General features: G+C 41.1%; 1 long non-coding RNA gene across 1 annotated transcript in view; it reads right to left on the reverse strand.

The window, feature by feature from the left end:
- LOC138503665 (uncharacterized) overlaps nt 1–13753 on the reverse strand; it is a 752726-nt gene that overhangs the window by 590266 nt on the left and 148707 nt on the right. The window contains exon 2 of the long non-coding RNA XR_011279684.1: nt 6490–6742. This is a non-coding gene — a long non-coding RNA (uncharacterized lncRNA). The remainder of the gene's footprint in view (nt 1–6489; nt 6743–13753) is intronic.

The following is a 13753-nucleotide window of genomic DNA, read 5'->3' on the forward strand; positions in this document are numbered from 1 at the left end:
TATTGGTGCTCGGAGATATGTTTGTGCATGGTTTACAGCAGTACGCTGAATGCAGGCATGTTGCAAAGAACTTTGATGTGAAAGGAGTGGAGGTGGTGTGGAGCACTGTGCCTGATTGCAATGTACAGGGAATTGTACAAGTTTTTGAGGATATGGCCACGATGAACAGTCCGCATGTGGTAGTTTTGCATTTTGGTGCTTTCCATTTGGGCAACGTCAGTGCCCCTACTTTGTTGGCTGATTTGGAACGTTTGGTTCAAGCCGTAATGAAGATCCTTCCAAATGCGAATGTAATTGTTTCTGGATTACTACCTAGGGCAATATGGGACAATAGTTCCGTTTTTTGTCCTCAGCAAAACATTGCTAGGTGTGTCATCAACCGAGGCAGTTGTGCCTTCATGCTTAGAGCTGGTATGTTCTTCTGTAACAATGAGAATATTGATGCCAGTAATGCTGTTAATTTTAAAGAAGATGGCATTTCTTTATCTTTTACGGGAAATGCCTTTCTATTTTGGAATGTAAGGGTTTTTTTTGGAGAAGGTTATGTAAAGATTTTAGGAGTAAAGTAAGAAAAAAAAACAAGAAAAAAATACAAAATAACAGGTGTCTGTCAAGCATCTGTAAAAAAAAAAACAGCTCTTTTCAGAGCCAACTTCAAAGGGGAAATGGGGCACAATATTTAAATTTACATTCACCACGCTCAGATTTTCGATGTGTCCGCGGACATGGCGGTAGTCCGCGGACATGAAAATCACTACGAGGGGGTTAGTATGTTCTATGTTACATGTATATGAAGTCAGGGATATTATGGTTAAGTTGTGCTACTAAAAACCTATGAAATTCAGTGAAAAAACTTTGTTAAAGGAACGTTATGGTTAAATTGCGCTACTAAAAAGCTATGAAATTCAGTAAAAAAAACTTTGTTAAAGGGACGTTATGGTTAAGTTGCGCTACTAAAAACCTATGAAATTCAGTGAAAAAACTTTGTTAAAGGGACGTTATGGTTCAAAGTAAAACCGAAAAAACCCTGAAATTCGGCAGTTATGGTAAGATAAGCAACCATAACTTGCACCGCCACCGTGCACTGCTAACACTAACACCCAGGACATCAAAGATGACATCACAAATGTCATTGATGACATCACTGATGACATCACATGTGCATTTACCTTTCATGAAAAGTCTGTACAAGGGATTCTTAGTGTAATGTTAATAAAAAAAGTGTCAAAGATTATTGGAATAAATATCAAGTGCTAATCAGTGCATTAAGCTATGCATTGATATAAATAGCATTCTATTATTAACTTCAATCCAGTATACTAAGGTACTCATGTAGAAACATAGGCATTCTGTGCAGCATACATGATGGAGGTGCAATATTCATAAGCTTGCCATGTTGAATATTGAAATGATAACTGTTTTCATATTAGAGTTTTGCGTACAGTGAAACTTGTGATAAGTAGGTAATAAAACCCACTTACTACATAATTGCATTATTATACAAAAATCACAAAGAGACAACACCACATACAAATATGAATATATACAAGGGAATTGAAGTAGGAAAAAGAAACAGCAATAGTAGCAGAAAGTGTTCATAACCTAACTGATTACCTTTATGGAGAGAAATGATTGCTCTGTTTCAAAGCTGTTACTTACCCTATCTATATATATCACACGATGTGTCAGGACCCTAAGGAAAATAGTGTGAGTACAACATATAAAAATATGAGCATATACAGGGAAAGTACAGTAATAAAAAACATCAAAAGTATCAGAAAGTGCTGATAAATCTACTGATAATTTTAATGCACAAAAAGGATTGCTGTCTTTCAAGGTTGTGACTTCTCCTATGTATATGTTTCATATGATATGACTGGACCATAAGGGAATTATTCTGAGAACATACTTGAAGGATAAGTCTACGAATATAGTAATTTACAATTTTTAGTTCCTGACTGTTACTGAAGAAAATCATGTGGCCTAGATATGTCAGGAAAGGAAAAAAAGGGAGAGCCAGCCACGTGATGTCATCAGTGATGTCATCAATGACATTTGTGATGTCATCTTTGATGTCCTGGGTGTTAGTGTTAGCAGTGCACGGTGGCGGCGTGAGTTATGGTTGCTTATCTTACCATAACTGCCGAATTTCAGGGGGTTTTCGGTTTTACTTTGAACCGTAACGTCCCTTTAACAAAGTTTTTTCACTAAATTTCATAGGTTTTTAGTAGCGCAACTTAACCATAACGTCCCTTTAACAAAGTTTCTTTTACTGAATATATATATATATATATATAATATTAAGAATGATTATTGTGTCTTAAATGGTTGTCAATAACACATGTGGCAAACCCAGTAAGTTTTAATTTTTTATTAAGATACAACATACAAATAAAGGCAACTAGGGTTCCATGTCTTGGAGGTGTCCCTGTATGCTTGCCCTCAACCTTTTGGAGGGCTCCCATGGCCCTAACCCAGATTTCCTGCCCCTAAAAGACATAATGTCATGTTGGTCCCTGTTTCAGCTGGCCCCCTGTCTTGAGGCTGAAAGGATGTAACCTTCTCTATCTCTTTTGATAGGACTTTCGGGGAGATCTAATCATCTTGTCCTAACCTTCCTTGCTGTATGGCTTTACATTTCTTATTCTAACTCTCCACTCCTCTTCTCTTTTCTGTCACTGGTCTTACTCCTTCACCCTTTCTTTCTCTCTACTCTCTTCCTTCATGATCCTGCTGTTACTCTCCTCCTGTCTCTACTCCTTCCTCCCTCTTGGTCTGATTATTACTCTCATTCCTCCAGCTTCTTTTCCCTTCCTCTTTCGTGAGCTTTCTCCTCCTCTCATTCCTCTTATCTCTATACTTTGTTCCCATCACTCTTTCTCACTCTCTCACATACAAATTTATAACAAAATTGGTACTACTCTCTGGATCCCAACAACTTACCTTCACTATATCCAATGTATGCCATTACTCTCCTCCCACATTTCTTCCACCAGCTGACCACTTCTCTCTCATCTGTTGGCCCTCCTACCACCCCTTCAACCTCACTCAAACACCACTCATAGAAGACTGAATCTCCTATATTTAATTAGCAGGCCCCTTCCTGTCAAAAATATTCCTTGTGTTTCCATTGGCTACTCGGTTCTGCTGTCCTCATAGGCCATCCTCTGACTTGTCAGCCAGAAACAACTCCTACAACCTCTCCTTGCTGGATGAAATTCCTCCTGTGAGTCTTCAGAAGGGTTTTTAGCCATGCCTTCTTTATAGCCTTCATTTTCATCCAGTCAACCATGCAGACTCTGGTTAGCATTTGCTCAATTTCTCCTTCTGTATGGAGTAAGTCACTTTTCATAAGAATTATGGAGAGTGTTTCCAGATACCTGACTCGGGATGAAGGACAAGGCTTTATTTAACAAATAATCTCTGAATCTGCCAGATGTTTATCAGTCAAGATAGAGATACGAATATGTGTCAGACTCTTGTCTAAAGTCAATATGCTCTCCTTGCATGAAATACCCATTGTTCTGGAGGGTACCATGTTTTGTACATTTATTTTTATTTGTTTTCTTTATTAATTGCAATTGAAATTGGCAGTGCATTTTTTTCACTTCCTGAGCCATGTTCAGATGCCAGTCGGGTTGTCAGTCAGAAATATAATTTGTTCAACACAGCGAATAGTTCTGACACTGGTTAGGAATTCTAAAATCAGGCTACACGTTGAAGAGCAACATGAGAACACTGTCTTGTTAAGAAATCTTCTATTTTTATGAGTTAAATGAGTGAAGAGGTATGAGTCACCACCAAGACGCGATTTATATTTATTATAGAAGCACAACAAAGTGGTGACATGTTTTACTGAATGTGTTGATACTCTGTGCAGTGGTCAAAGTCTACAAAAAGAAGTGGTGGAACTATGTTCCCTGCTGGCCTGTCCCTGCTCCCCACAAACCCCATCGCCATGCGCCCTCCCACACACAATACAAACCGCCAAACAAATGTGCCTGCTGTTTCTTATTACATAAAAGTATAGGAACAGTAACAAGTCATTAACAAAAGTAGACGAGCACCGCTCCAAACCTCACCCGCTTACTTGGACCACTGACTCTGTGCAGTAGAACAGCAGATATTAGTCTGTGGCTGAAACCTTAATGGATTCAATGAAGTGTCCCGTTCTTCAATATGTACTGCAGAAACCCCATATGAGTTTAGTGATATATAAGGTTAATGTTTCCAATTATTTGGACAAAACTTATTAAAATGTATTACATAATTCAAATTCGATAGTTATGCTCGTATTTTTTCTTTTAAAATTGTTTCTTCAAAGTGTTGAACAGAACACATTAGATGCTCCATGGCCAAAGCAATTATGTTCTTCAGGCCATTGTGAAAGAGTTTCTATTAGTTCATTTAAATTGAATGAAGAATTAAGCAATCGATTCACAATGTTGCCATTTGTAGTTGACAATTTATCAATTTGTAAACTGAGAAAGGGGAGAATTTTGACAATTGCAGTTCATGTGTTTCAAGTTCAAGATGGCTTAAAAGTTGTAGAGTCCCAACAATTATTATGGTTAGTTGTCGAACTTACTATATAATATTGGGCAAGTGAAGATGTGATGCTGTTATGTTGACTTGAAATGTTTTCTTGCTGCTAATTAGGTTTATTGTAATTCATTATTGTTGCTAACATTAATCTATTGTACATTTTTATGTCGCTGCACGAATGTGACTCACTTTTTGCATACAATTTGTATGTATTGTGTTTTATTAAAAACAATAATGTCCGAAGATGTGCATATTTATGAACTGCTGCTATGTATATAAAGATCGTTCATGAAATAAATCCGTTTTCTACAGTATTGGGGTAACTATTGTTTTCTATGAAATAATTAATGTGGCAAAAATGTTTGTATGTATTGATTTGAGTTCATCTCATAAAGTGAATGTTAATTGCATTTGTTGGTTCCCTTTCTATATGTGAGTTATAAGCACTTCCGAGTATTTATTTGCGATTCCAAAGCAGACATCATTTTGCAAGGGTTGTCACAGTTAATGGCAAGCTCCAAAATGCAGGAAAGTGTGGATGTGCCTTGAGTTATGAAACAACAATGACCACATTTGCCGTAAAGGTTTGGTTATAATACTACACACATTTTCACTTCAATGAGATCAGCAGCATAACCAAATGAATTGGACAATCTCCCATGGTGTGGCAATCCAGAGATGAACCACTCTGCATACACCCATTAGACTCTTTTGAGGAATAGTAATCCTCAGCATCACTGTTGTGGTACTCTCCCATCCATCACTGTAAAGGACAAAAGTCTAGTCAACATGCTGACTACTTTGTTTTCTTAATGATATTTACCTGTACCTTCTGATTGGAGAGCATGTGTGTGCTCTGGGAAGTATTGAGATAGGAGCCAGTTGGAACTCTCTACCTATCTAAGCCAATAGATAGGTGTGGGATATTTTTGTGCTTTAACAAATATACCACTTTTTGCCAAAGGTCAGCATATTTTAGTAAAAGCGTTTTGTACACTTGTGTCTCAATTTGGAGATTTAGATTGATAGATATTACTAAACTTCTTACATGTTTGTCTAAAGTTCTCCAATATTTCTTGATCATCCATTTCTTTCCATCAACCAGCATCAGAGCCTTCCTTCTTTTCCTTCTAACCCGCTCTACAGCTGTCACCATCCAGAACAAGGATGCTGGGCCATGTTTCAAGCTTAAGACTGATGACCATAACATACAGTCACAAAATCAACTCTACTGATTTGGGATATCGTTTCATGTCTTCAAGACCCCGTCTCACCCCAAGAGCAGTTTAGCACAATGGTGGCTACTACTTGAGTAGCCTGCACATCAAAACACCAACAAGTGGGGTCCTTCGGTCCTAGAGTTTGCAGCTTCTCAATATTAAAATATAACAAAAACATTAATCCTCAAAAGATTCATCAGAACACACATGCTCGTTCATGCCTTCACAAGACCCGTGCACTGCCTTAACTTTTCCTCTATTTCACTTTTTTCTCCTCCCCTTTTCTCTCTCGCCCTCACCTTTGATGGCGATGCCCATTTCTTCCACCGACATCTGGCGTGCCCTGACGCACAGGTAAGTCTCAAATCAACAATCAACATTTAAGCACCTTGAAGTCCATAACAGTCAAATTGTTTTTTTTACAGTTCCTCAATTGTTTGTTTACTTAAACTACATATGATATGATAGTTTATTTATATAACGCCTATACACAATGTGTTTCAAAGCGCTTCAAGGCAAGGGGAGGGAACAAGGGAAAATTCAATGACATTCTTACAGGCCATGAACAGTAAGGATGTGAAATAACTATCGTGCTCGGCCTGACGACATTTCAGATAGTGCAAGAGCTATGACATAGATAAGGAAGGGAGGGGAAGAGTGGGAAGGAAATGGAAACAGACAGGCGATCAATAGCATGATGTGTCTTAGCTAGCTTTCTACATACCTGACTAGATAGTTTCCTATGATGGTGTCAAACAAGTTATAGTAGATGGAATTATTAACATGCCCATAGTGGTCGTTGTCATGCCATCTTGTCTGCATGGGCAAAAAATAGCAGTACGCAGACTGTTGACGATAATGGTCTTCACTGCTTGGTGGTTGTGAAGTTAAAGCTATGCAACGAATGCTGCCTCTTAAGAGTTGCAGACTACCTTTCAAGAGGGTCATGGTTTCTTTCTGTTCCCACCAGTGGAGATCTATAACCGAAGAGAAAATACAATTAGGGAAAATCAGAAGGCCTTTAAGGAAAATCAGCATGCAACATAAATGCTGTTAAACTGAAATGCTGAAGCAAAGGTTCGTAAGGGTTTGTTTTAGAACGTGTCTAGAAAGCAAGCACCACTCTCAGGTTGTCCATAGTGCCAAGTGCATATGAGCAGCCATAGTACAGAAAGCATGGAGCACACCTAAATACAAGGGTGACAGTCTGCACCAGCATGTGTCCGACTTCCTCTCCTAATCTGACAAAACGCTGTCATCTCCTCCATCAACTGACTAACAATGAGTTTACAGAAAGGCAGAGTAGATGAACACACAACAAGAATGAGAAACAAAGAAGCCAGGACAGCAAAGCCAAGTGACCCGCAAAAAAGTGCCCCATGTTCACGAATCCCTGCTATTCACAACTTCCTGCTAGGCATGGGCAAAATAGTTTGTGTAATACCAAACTTTTCGAATTGTGACTGGATTGAACACGCCAACAAATTCAAACTTATTTTTCCAAGGTTGGTGATATGAAGGCAGGCAAGTAGAAACTCAGAACACTCAGTGATTGGCTTTTGAAGAGGCAAGAGCAATACGTGAGTGCTCTCTCATCAGGAAATGGAATTTGAGTAGCTATGTGGTATTTTAGGTTTATGAAGAGTGCAGGTTAGTTAGAGTAGCATTAAGTCGATAGGAGCATCTAGGCAGAGTTAAGGAATTTTGTGTAGGGTTTTGCCCCATTATTTGTGCGTGGAGGGGAAGTACACCATATCCTTGAGCTTAAAGTAGTGTAAGGCACATGCACTTTTGTAGGGTGAGCACAATGTCAAAGCATTAGGAGTCCCATGTGGATTTTACAAGTGGAGGATAAGGCCAGAAGGCCAAAGCAGCCAGAACCGCGCATGCATTTGTGAAGCAAGTTAGTACTCCACCAAAGTGTAATGTACACATGCATTTTTTAGGCAGAGGACATTTCCAAAACAGTATGACACAGGCCTTGTAGGCTATCATGAGGTTGAGTAGAATAAATGAGAGAAGCACACAGAAGTAGAATACAACAAGTGATTTAATTGGAGACTGCTCTACAAAAAAGGGAGAAAATCAAAAGAACGTTCCACAATAGGATGGTTACAACCCTATCAAATACCAATCTCTGTTCCCAGTGTTCCTCCCTCTGGATCTATCCTTGATAGAGGGGTAGAGTCACCAAAAACTCACAGTCCTGGAAGTTGAAATGACCTGTTCTTCTTTCTTGGCTTTGCTGCCGGTTGGAGTAACTCTTCCATGTCTTCGCCTTGGCTTTCCTTGATTACACCCACAGAGGTCTAGTTAACTAGGAACATCTTAAAGGCTGACATTTTACTCTCTCTTCACTTCCCAATCCATGGGTCTTACTCTGATTCCCCATGACCCATCCTTGACTGCCTCCTCCATGCTCCACAATGGTCTGCTACCAGAAGGAAACTCCTTTGGCTGCCTCTCCTCCTTCCCTTGTGTGTTTCCTACCTACTTGATGCTTTGCTCTGTCTCTTTTCTGATGGCCTATAACCTAATCCGCGTATTCTCTCTTTGTCTCCCCATTCACTACCTTCTTATATTTTACAACAAACTCATTCCTCCTTCTGATGCTCAACTGTTTTCCTTTCAACCCCTTTAATGGCAGACCAATGCCCTCATTCTCCTATTACTCCAACTCCTTCCTCACCTCCTGATGTTCTCTCTTCCACCCTCAACCTTCATGTGCACCTCCTTTCCTAATTCAGCAATTACCTCTCCTTCCTCCTCACTCCTAATCACCACTCTCCAGAGTCCAACCTCCTGCTCATTGACCTTCTCTTCTCACCTGGAGAACACCATCAACTCACACCTGCTCCATCTCCAAACTCCCAATCCTTTCTTTCTATCTACCCTGTATTCATACATGCATGGCCCACCCCAACGTTGGCTTTTGATCAATTATGTTCAGGTGTTAGTAGTTTTAAAGCAGGATCAGGGATGGTTTGTTCCTTATTCTTGGGCAGCTCACTCACCACGTGCAATGCCCTGCACCTGCCCTCTTTGTACCCATGGACTGGGACTTTATTCAGGCTGTCTACGATTTTGGATCCTCAAGCTGTACATTGCAGGAGATTTTTCTCCCAGTTCAGCCCTGTTGTGCTCTGTCCCTGTTTTAAAAACGGGGTGCACCTTGTGAGGGCCCGGGTTTCACAGTGGGCATCATATCCACCCGCTATCTCTTCAATTACTGGTTCACTTAAAGGGTAAGCATCCCAGGTAGCTTCCATGTGACAAGCCCCTGCTTCCTGCCTGTGCCATGTTTAGAGCAGCTGGGGGATCTGCTCTCTGACACCCCTAGGTCAAGCATCACACAGTGGGTAGTGTGCCCAACCGCCCTTGGTTACACCACCATCCACATTGAGGGCCAGGCAGGGGACTTTGCCACAATGTGGAGAAGGATAAAGCTGTGAGAATTCCATATGCATTCTGTAGGTGAGGTGCAGCATCAAATTAGTGAGAACCCTGCATGTGTTTTCAAGGTGAAGGATAAGGCCATGGCAGTATTAGGTATACATGAAATTCTTAGGTGGAGAATTTCAAAGCAGCGATAATCGCATGTGCATTTATAGGCATACCTCAAGGTCAAGGTGGAGAGAACTCATGCACATTTTGTAGGTGAGGAGAACTGTCCATAAAAAAAGATTTAGGCACAAATGTGTTTTGTAGGTGGAACAGCATGCCCAGACAGAGTTAAGCACAACTGCATTTTGAAGGTGGAGCAGAATGTCAAGGTAGTGTTTGGCATAGTGTATTTTGTAGGTGGAAGGAAATGCCAAGGCAGTGAGGACCCAGCATGCATTTTACAGATGAAGGAAAACACCAAGGAATGGTTAGGTAAACATGTGGTTTGTAGGCAGAAGAGAATTGCAAAGTAGTATTGTGCACAAGTCCATTTTGCAGTTTTAGGCAGATGTGCATTTTGTGGGGAGAGGAGAAAACCAAGGTAGTGAAAACTGCACATCCATGTTGTAGGTGGGAGAGAACTAAATCAGAAGAGAAAGCTCAAAAAGTGTCAGACAAACGTGTATTTTGTAGGCAGTTAGTTGCAAGGCAGCGTTAATTGCACATGAGGTTTGTATGCAGAAGAGAATGCAAAGGAGTTTTAGCAATATGTGCATTTTGTTGGCAGAGGAGAGCACTAAGGCAGTTCAAATCCATCATGCCTGTTATAGTCAGGGGAAAATACAAAGACAGTGTTAGGCACACATGCATTTTGAAGGTGCCGGAGCATGTCAAAGCATTATTAGGCAAACATGCATTGTTTAGGCAAAGAAGATTTCCAAAGCAGTGTTTAGCACAAATGCATTTTGTAGATGAGGGATAACACCAAAGCATTGTTAGGCACACATGCATTTTGAAGGCAGAAAAAATCACCAACGCAGTGTTTAGCACAAATTCAATTTTAGGAAGTAAATGCCAAAGCAGTGAACACCCCACATGCACTTTTAGGTGGAAGAGAGGGACTAAGCAGTGACGACCCCATATGCATTTTGTGGGGAGAACTCCAAAGCAGTGTAAGGCACAGGTGTGTTTTGTTGGTGCAGTAGAAACCCGAGGCAAAGAGAACCCTCAATGCATTCTTTATTTGGTGAACATCAAGGCATTGTACTTTGTAGGCAGAGAATACTACAGTTAATCAGTGCTGGGCACACACTAATATTTTAGGAAGAGAGAAATGCCAAGACTGAGATATCTGAGATGGATTTTGTATGCGGAGGAGAATGCCAGCTCAGTGAGAACACCACAAGCATTTTGTAGGTGAGGGAGCACACCAAATCACTGTTACACACACTTATGTAGGCACATGGGAGCACCGAGGCAGTAGTAGGTAGAGGTGTGCTTTGTAGTTAGAGGAGAATGCCAATGCAGTGTTAGGCACATATGCATTTTGTATGCAAATGATAAAGCCAAGGCAGTATAAGGCAGACATGCATGTTGTATGTGTAGGAGAATGCCAACAAAGTGTTAGGTGCACATGTCTTTAGATGATGGACGAGAATGCCATGAGGTGTTAGCTACACAGGCATTTTGTAGGCGGGCAAGAATGCCAAGGCAGTGTTAGGCAGACAATGATTTTGTAGGCAGAGGAGAAGGCCACAGCAGTGAGAACCCCATCTGTTTTTGTAGGTGGTATTATATGTGAACTGTTTAGGAGGAGGAGAAGGCAAAGGCAGCTTTAGGTATACACACATTTTGTAGAGAGAGAACAGGACCAAGGCAATGAGAACCCAAAATGCTTTTTACAGTCTGAGTATTGACTCAGGATGTTGTGATTGCCAACCCTGGTAAAATCAAGGTGGCAATAAAATTAAAGGATTGGATAGACACGGGGGACAGATTGAATAGATTCACTTTGTATAATCATTTGCAAAATTTACAGAAGAGAGCAGGCATTGCTGAACCATATGTAAAAAGATCCCCAGACAGGAAACCAGTGAAACGGCTGCATGCGTTTTCATTTGAATGTGTTGTTAACTAACCAAATCATATGTTTACGCCGAGGCCTACCTAGGAGATTAGCTCTTTGTAGGTATTGTAATCATATGGAAGCCAATACATTCTTGATCAATCTATTGCTATTTTGCCCAGTCTTGCTTCCACAACGAGTAGCATTATTTGGTAAATGTGTCCATAATTTAACCTGGATTGACGTGGAGACTCTTTGGCCAAACAGGTTGGGAGGTCGATCTGTTGCCTGTAACCTTGCCATTATTACATTCTTTATGTTAGGCTAGGGGACTGCTCTTAATTTAGCATTTGCATTATCATAGATGTACTTGGAAGGATGATTCTTTTTTAAACAAACCATTGACTATGACATTTTTTGGATTTTATTGCGGTGGATCTACTGTGTCTAATCTTTCAAAACTTTGTTTTAAGCCTTGTACAATAAAGATTGAATTGAATACAATTTATAGTCTGAGGAAAAGACCAAGACAATGTTTGCCAAATATGCATTTTGTCGGTGTTATGTTATGTTATGTTAATTTATACCATGCACCGCTACCACCCAAGGGCAGCCTCCAGGCACTTGTGCATGACAATAGACAATCAGTATTAGGCCCACATCATGTTTTTAGGCAGAGGAGTATTGGAAGGCACGGTTAGGCAAATGTGCATTTTGTTGACTGAGGACACCACAGCAGCGAGCATCCCAAATTCATTTTGTAGGCAGAGCCGAATGTCAAGCCAGCGTTTGGCTTGCATGAATTTTGTAGATTGAGGATAACAGTGTTAGCTGTACATGTATTTAATAGGTACAGTGTTAGGTGTACATGTATTTAATTGATGAGTAGAACATCAAAGCAACGATATCCACAAATGGGTTTTGTAGGCAGAGGAGAACCCCAAGGCAGTGTTCGGCAAACTAAAAGGTTTAGTCAGCAGAGAATGACAGCGGATTGATAACCTCACATGGTTTATGGCAGAGGAGAAAGACACGACACTGTTAGGTTGAGACAAGCATTTTGTAGGCAGAGGAGAACACCAAGACAGTGGGCCTCATTACACGGATGGCGGTAACCATGGCGCTAGTAGCGCCATGGTTGCCGCCGGAGTCCGGCATGGTGAATGGCGGAATTACCGCCCCATTCCAAGGTTGGCGGGTGGCGTAATTCCCCATTCACCATGGCCCATCCCCATTCCCATTTGAGCCGCCATAGGGCTCAATGGAATGGGGAAGGAGCAAATAACGGTACCGCAATTAGCGGTACCGTTATTTGCTCTGAAGTCCCTCAGCGGGTCCCGTCCTTAACATGTGGTCTGACCACACGTTAAGGACGGGACCCACTGAGGGACCTCGTAGTAGGGCGGTAAGGGATTACCGGCACCGGTGCCCTTACCGGTGCCGGTAATCCCTTACCGCCATCCGTGTAATGAGGCCAAGTGTTAGTCACACATGTATTATCTAGATAGAGAGCATCAAGGCAGTGTAAGGCAGATAACAGAAGATAACCCTAAGGCAGGGAAAACTCTAAAGCACTGTTAAACACACATGCTGCATTTTTAGTCAGGGGAACATGTTAATCATATGTGCCTTTTGTAGGCGGAGGTGAGCGCAAATGAATTAAGAACCCAATCTGTGAAAGCCAAAGTCGCGTTAGGAACACATAGATTTTGTAGGCAGAGAAGAATGCAAAGGCAGTGAGAACAGCACATGCATTGTGTAGATGAGAAAGAATTCCAAAGCACATGTGAATTGTTTAGGTGGAGGGGATTGCTGAGGCCATACGAGGTACATTTGTATTTGAAAGGTTGAACAGAATGCCAAGGCAGTGTTAGGCACATATGCATTTTGTAGTTGGAGTCGAATGGCTCAGATCTACTGTGATGGTAAGAAAGTCCACTTTACATTGACATGAAGATGTGTTTCCAAGAAACAGATTTCATGGCTATCACCGAACACTGGGTCAACTTTACACAGGCCTGTTGGAACTAAAGGTTGGTTAGGCATTTAAGAAGGCAAGACACTTTGACCTCTACAGATAAGCAAGGCACCCTTCTTTTCCTAAGCTATAAGAAAAGGGCTGCCTCTTCACCTCTCCTGTCTGCCTTACTGCCAATAGGATAGCCTGCTTCTGCTTCCAATTTCACTAACAACCAGATGAAAACTGCAATGCTGACTTATTTAATACAACCCTCCACATGCAAGAACATCTGCAAGAACAGTGCAAAGCAGTGGCCAAATACACCAATAGCCAGAGGTGGCAAATGAAGGGTGTCTAAATAAAACCTCCATTTTGGCACATGTTGGAGGACAACATTTTCTTTCTGCTGCATATTTTTGTAGAGGCCACCCAGCATGTCAGACTGTATGCTACATCATTCAACAAGATGCTGACACTGGTGGATCTGTTGGAATAAGAACCATCCAACATCTCTCTCTCTCTCTCTCTCTCTCTCCCTCTCCATTTCTCTCTCTCCCTCTCTCTCTATATATATACATA

Source organism: Ambystoma mexicanum, chromosome 11 (genome assembly GCF_040938575.1).
Source record: "Ambystoma mexicanum isolate Mex_15411 chromosome 11, UKY_AmexF1_1, whole genome shotgun sequence".
In the NCBI taxonomy this organism is placed as follows: domain Eukaryota; kingdom Metazoa; phylum Chordata; class Amphibia; order Caudata; family Ambystomatidae; genus Ambystoma; species Ambystoma mexicanum.